The sequence below is a fragment of the Gossypium hirsutum genome, chromosome A09 (assembly GCF_007990345.1).
Source record: "Gossypium hirsutum isolate 1008001.06 chromosome A09, Gossypium_hirsutum_v2.1, whole genome shotgun sequence".
In the NCBI taxonomy this organism is placed as follows: domain Eukaryota; kingdom Viridiplantae; phylum Streptophyta; class Magnoliopsida; order Malvales; family Malvaceae; genus Gossypium; species Gossypium hirsutum.
Genome location: NC_053432.1, coordinates 38,794,264 through 38,800,576, shown reverse-complemented (window position 1 = coordinate 38,800,576; position 6,313 = coordinate 38,794,264).

Below are 6,313 nucleotides of genomic sequence, written 5' to 3'. Positions count from 1 at the left end.
GTTTGGTAGAACGTCATCAGCTATCTGAATTTATTTTCGAACTGTGGCTCCAGCAATGGCTTATTATTGTTTGACATAATAGAGTTATGTTACAACAACAATTATGAATGTAGGTAAATGTTATTATGAAGACAGAAAAAAAAAGGGTAAAATACTGAATGGACAGCCTACCAATTTATGATGAAGTTTTGAAAAAGAAGTGTATGTATAGGGTAAAACATCGTTTTTTTCATTTAGATGTTTTAAGTCAAAACCCAATTATAATCCAACAGCCCCACCTCGGTCCCCAGTTTTATAATGAGCATGCACCCAACTTGTACCCTACCTTTGTCCAGTAGAATCAATACCGGCTGTAAGATGAACTAACCTGGCACTTCCACTTCAATCTTCTCATTATTAGTATGTACGTTCATAAATTAAATTTAAGCCACTGGTGATTAAGCACATTACACTATATCATAATCCAGTGATTTACTAGTGTTGAACCTCCATTACCGTTGGGTTAAGCAGATAATTCAATCACTTCATGACCATAAAAAAATGAATTTAGGTTTACTGTATCGTTACACGTGTGTGGGTGAATAACGTGTTGGTACAATGATGCAACACACGTGCACATGACATGGTTCATCATGTTATTCTTTAAGTGTCAACAGATGTTTCTGAAGTGTACGGGTATGGTCTATGAGTGCATTTTTCTTTTAAGGAATGTCCTGCTAAAGTGGAACAATGCTCCTTCATTTCATATCCATCGGCGACCCGATGCTTTGAATAGGGCTAGGCAATCAATATGCCCTTCTACTTTGTTGTATGTGAATTTCTTTTTTACATTTTAATGAAATATCTATAGGCGAGAAATCAATTTACATAATATAATTTTTTTTAATTTACATTTTTTTCAAATATTTTTGTACGATTAATATTTTAACAATTTAACTGTTATATTTAATATTCTATTCATATAAATAATGCATGTTAAATTTGACATAAATTAAAATTTCTAACTATTTATTTTATAACAATTTTTTACTGTTTAATAAATTTTAATATATATATTGTAGATCAAAATGATAGATAAATTAGATTGGTTTAAAAATTTACATGTATGACAAGTACAAAACATACTAAAAAATACAATGATTCAAATGAATTCTTCTCATAGGATTTAATTTAAAAGATTAATATTATGTTTATTTATGTAAAAGGGTTTCAAGGACTTTTAGATACGTTTATTAACATCATTTTAATATAATTTTACATCCAATATCTCAAAATTAAACCATTCTCTCTCCTTATTTCTTAATTCAAAGCATTCAAAAAACAATCTTGAGTACAACACAAGTTCAATTGAAATTTGATCTTGAATTTAATCCTGGATAATTCGTACTCTACCTTTTATAAAAAATATATCTCTTAAAGTTGAATTCCATAACATTTAGAAAGAAAAAAAAGGTCCATTTACGTCATAATGCATAAACCATTATCATAAAAGAAGAGGTTTCTGGGTCTCACATATGTTTATTGGTTTGATTTCTCCATCGATAGCATTAGTCAAAAGCAATATTGTAGGACAAGTAATAATGCAAACCTATAATATGGTCCAATCAATATACAAGACTCGGCTCAATTAATTAATAGAAGTCTTGGAATGGGTCCTATTAATAGAATAGATAGCCATGGTCTGACCCGGACTGACTCCTCGGTTGGGTGGGAGTCAAATATCCAACACTCCATTCTCATGATCATTAGATAGGATTCCATATTTTTTATGTTATTACATAATGTACTTTGTATAAATTAAAGTTTGATGAATTTTAGTTTTTTTATTTTTTGAATTAATTTATTTTAATTTTTTGTAATTTTTTGTAATTTTTAAATTTTTAAACTTAATTTTAATTAAATGGTTGCAGTTAAAATTTATTTGGTTAAATTATGCTATTAGTCATATATTATGTATAAAGTTATAGATTTAGTCCGTGTTCTCTAATTAGATCATTTTTAGTCACTATATTTTTCGAATTTCGAAATTTTATTCTTGATGCAAACGATAGTTATTCAATCTATTAACTGGTATTTTTTTGTGAGTAATATATGGAAATAATAAGCATGACATTACACATGTGATAATATATTTGCCACATCAAAATTTAAAAATACTAGAACTTAATAAATTTAATAGCTACTATTTACTTAGAATTAAAATTTTAAAATTCTAAAAGTATAAAGATTGAAAATGACTAAATAAAAATATAAAGACTAAATTCACAACTTATATGTACTACATGGATTAATAATAAAATTTAAACGCTAAAAAGTGGGTATATAGGTTTAGACCCACCACCAACTAGATTTGAAGTCCTTATGGTCGGATTTCCTATCTTTATAGCTTTAATTTGGGTTTTGAAGTGGGAAGAAAGGCATATTGTCAAATGTGAATGTCCCTAGAAAATATATGTGGTGGTAACCAAATTGTTTTAAAGCTAATTTTCTCTCAAAAAGCGAAAAAAGAAAAGAACAAGAAAAGGAAAATAGTCGCTAAGGTAAGCGCCATGACAAGTGGGGATTATAATTCACAACATTTGTTGCCGGTGAAAGACAACCAAACTTATTGGATGTAATTGATTATGAGTTGACTATTATTATATAATACAAACAATCTAGTGGTAGTGGAGACCAATTATTCATGAAAATTATTTTTTAAAAATTTCTTTCATGACTAAATTTTGGATATATACTACGGTTATTTCCTTTCGTAGTAGGAAGTTTTATGTAATTAATGCCTGAAATGCTTGGTGCTGAAAAAAAAAAGAGATTTTTTTTAATAAAAAAATTAATTTTTGAATATAAAACAAAATAAATTATTTTAAACTGGAGAAAATTTCCAAACTAGTACACATTTTTGCAATGTATAGGAAAATTAAATTTTCTGAAATTTGATTTTCATATTTTCTTATCTCTCATCCTTCAATCATTCAATTAGTTGAAAAACTGATAAAAATAAAAAGAAAAATCGATTTTATAAAAATGGATTTTTTAATTTCGATGTAATCTTAAACCAATTCAAATAAAATTTTTAAACAATTTTTTATTTTAGAGTTTGAGTTTACCCATCCTCCCTAATTCAGCTTCAACTTTAAAATTTTCTTTAAATTTTTAATTAAGTTTTACATCATAATTTGAATTATAATTTATAAATAATAATTAAAAATGATATTATAAAATAATTCAATAATTTACGTTATAAATTATAAATTACTCCAAAAATTATAAATAATGTCATAAATTAAATTACTTCAATAATTTTATAAATAAAAATGATATTGTAAAATTAAAATATTAAAATTATATTATAAATTAAAAATAAAATATAATTTTTTTAAAAAATATTTAAATATTATAAAAATAACTTTACAATTTATAAATAACGGAAAATTTTTCTCTTACACATATGTGTGAGTGTTAAGTGAACTCTAATTAAAAGTAATCATATGTTTGATTAAGCACACAATAAGAGTCTTATATGTGAGTGATTACCTAATGATTCATTGTATAAGTTGAACCTTTATAATTTGGCAATGAAAAATGAATATGTTAGAAAGGCTAAATCAATGCATAAATGAACATAAGAAAATTTTACTAAGGGCTTAACATTAATCATGGGATAGGATAAGTATCATTTACTGAACTTATCCAACATACACGTTAGTTGTTTAAGCGTGTAGGTTCAAAACTTGATTGAGAAGCTTGAGATTTATGGTTTGAAAGTATTGCATCATGATTGAGATTTTGAGGTGGTAGTTCATTTATCTGGTTATCAATTGTATTATGACTCTATACATAAATACTTAGAGTGAATTAAGAAATTTTGTAAATTTATTTTGGGTTTGGCTATGTACATAAATATTTAGATTGGTTTGAAAAAAGAATATGTTAGAAAGGTTAAATCAATGCATAAATGAACATAAGAAATTTTTTACTAAGGGCTGAACAACAATAATGAGATAAGGTAAGTATTTGGTATGTACATAAATATTTAGATTGGTATGTAAATTTTGTGCATAAGCACTTATGATAAGGTCATTGGATGAGCATTGATTAAGTTATTTTCGTAATGGTATGCTGTTAGAGAGAGCTCAGTCATGATATTATAGTGGAATGACTTCGTGACTAGATGAATTTATAATTAATAGGTGAAAAATCAGAACTTAATTATAAATCATTTGAGCCTCAATTGCATATGTCTAATTGGTCCATTCGCTAGCTAGTTGAAACCAAAAATGAATTGCAAGATAAATCAAATAAACAAAAATAGATAGAAATGATAAAGTTACAGAAATGGATTACATTTGGAAATGAATGTGGTTTTCTCACTAAGTATGAAAATGACCTGAGAATTAATTTATGATTTTTCGAATTATTATTAGTTAATTAAATAATTTAAGTTCAAAAATAAATTTAAATTTATTTGGTCATTGTGAATCCAATTGAATTAAAAAAATTAAATATATTTTCTCATAAATTCTTTTATGATAAAGTTGTCATGATTTTAACGAAATTAGAATTGAGTTGAGAAAATTATTTAATTAAGAAATTAATTTATTTAAATTAATTGAGCAAATAATATTTAATTTGAGAAATAGAAAAAAGATATGTACTAGGTTGAAATAAATGATAAAGTGTTGCGTTAAAGTCTAAGAAGTACATATAATTGACCCAACTCCCCTTATATGGAATACATGGGATGACAAACCCTAGTATTCCTATCTAGGGTTGTTGCCTTTCTCCCTAAATAATAAGGAGTTGGAGGATTTTTCTATAAAGATAATATTATTTGTATTCTACCATTTCAACTAGGATTTTACAACTCTTACTATAAATAGATGGCATTGATAGGCTTCAAATCACACCAGTAGAAAGAAAAAAATACAAGTTTCTGTGAAGTTTTCAGTATTGCTATTCCAACAAAAAGTAGTGGAAATTTATTTTAAGAATAAATTATATATTCTGGGAATTACAATTCTACTAGTTTCTATTTAAGAGAGTTTTACTTTCCCACTAAGTAAAGGAAATGTTTCTGATTTTGTATTTGATTCAATTTGTTCGAGCTCACACTCAAAGTAGATTGTTATATGAGAATAGTGGAAAAAATCATTTGGTCAAAAGCCAAGAATGATAAGGATCCGCCTATCTGAAAATATAGGTAAAAATTCAGTCCAAGGTTTATTGCTATAAATATCACAAATTGGGTCGGTTTTCAAAATTTTTATTTTCCGCAATGCTAGAAAACCATTTTTAAACTAGTTTTTTTTCCCAACAATTGATATCAGAGTTAGATTATGTAATGTTTATAGTGTAAATTGAGACCATAATTCTCTCTTTTCTTCATGTATGATTCTATTTGGTAAGATGTGACATTCTTGTAATTTTATGCTTGCTTAGGGGAATGTTTGCGAATGAATGTATGTAATTATTTTATTGCTATGGATGATAAAGTAATTTTTCCAAAGCTGTGATTCCTAGAAAATAAATGCAATTTATTATTTTCTCGAGTATGTATATTTTAGATCGTGGACTATCATCTCCATGTAGGATTAATTTTAATTATTTTAGAATAAAATATGTGAGTCAAAAATAAATATAGGAATTTTGTAATATTTTTCCCGGTGGAACCTAGAGAACCAAGATGCATGTAGATCGAGAAGACGCAAACATGACCCAACCAAATCGGCAAGTGACGACGATGGTTTGACAACAGGACGCTATCAGTGGTTCGATGCTGATTGGCGGCAATGACAACACGAAAAGAGTTGCAGAAAGACGACAATGATGGAAACATGAACCAATACCGCTGCAGAAGTTCGTAGTGACAAAATTGAAGACTCAAAGTATGGTTTGGGGGTGAATTTTTGTAATTTTACAATTTTATTTTTCTAGGATGGAATCATGGAAACTTTGGCTGGTTAGAGTAATTTAATTTTTATACTTATATATTCATGCTTATCTCATGCATATATGAGATATGCATGCCAAATAGATTAGGAAAGAATGCCCCATGTACTTTTCATGCATATATTAATCGTTCATGATTGAAACCGGGTATTAAAAACCTTGCATGTTTTTAAAATATTGAGTGAGAGAAGGTCCCTAAATAAGACCTACGACTTCCATCAATGGTCTTTTATGATGTCATGATAATTTAACCACGCTACGATAGGACTGTCATGTGGATTTTCACTGAGGAGATTTCCTTAAAGTAAGTAGAACTCTCTTCTATTCCTATAATAATTGGACCAACCTTTGTGGTAGGTATTGT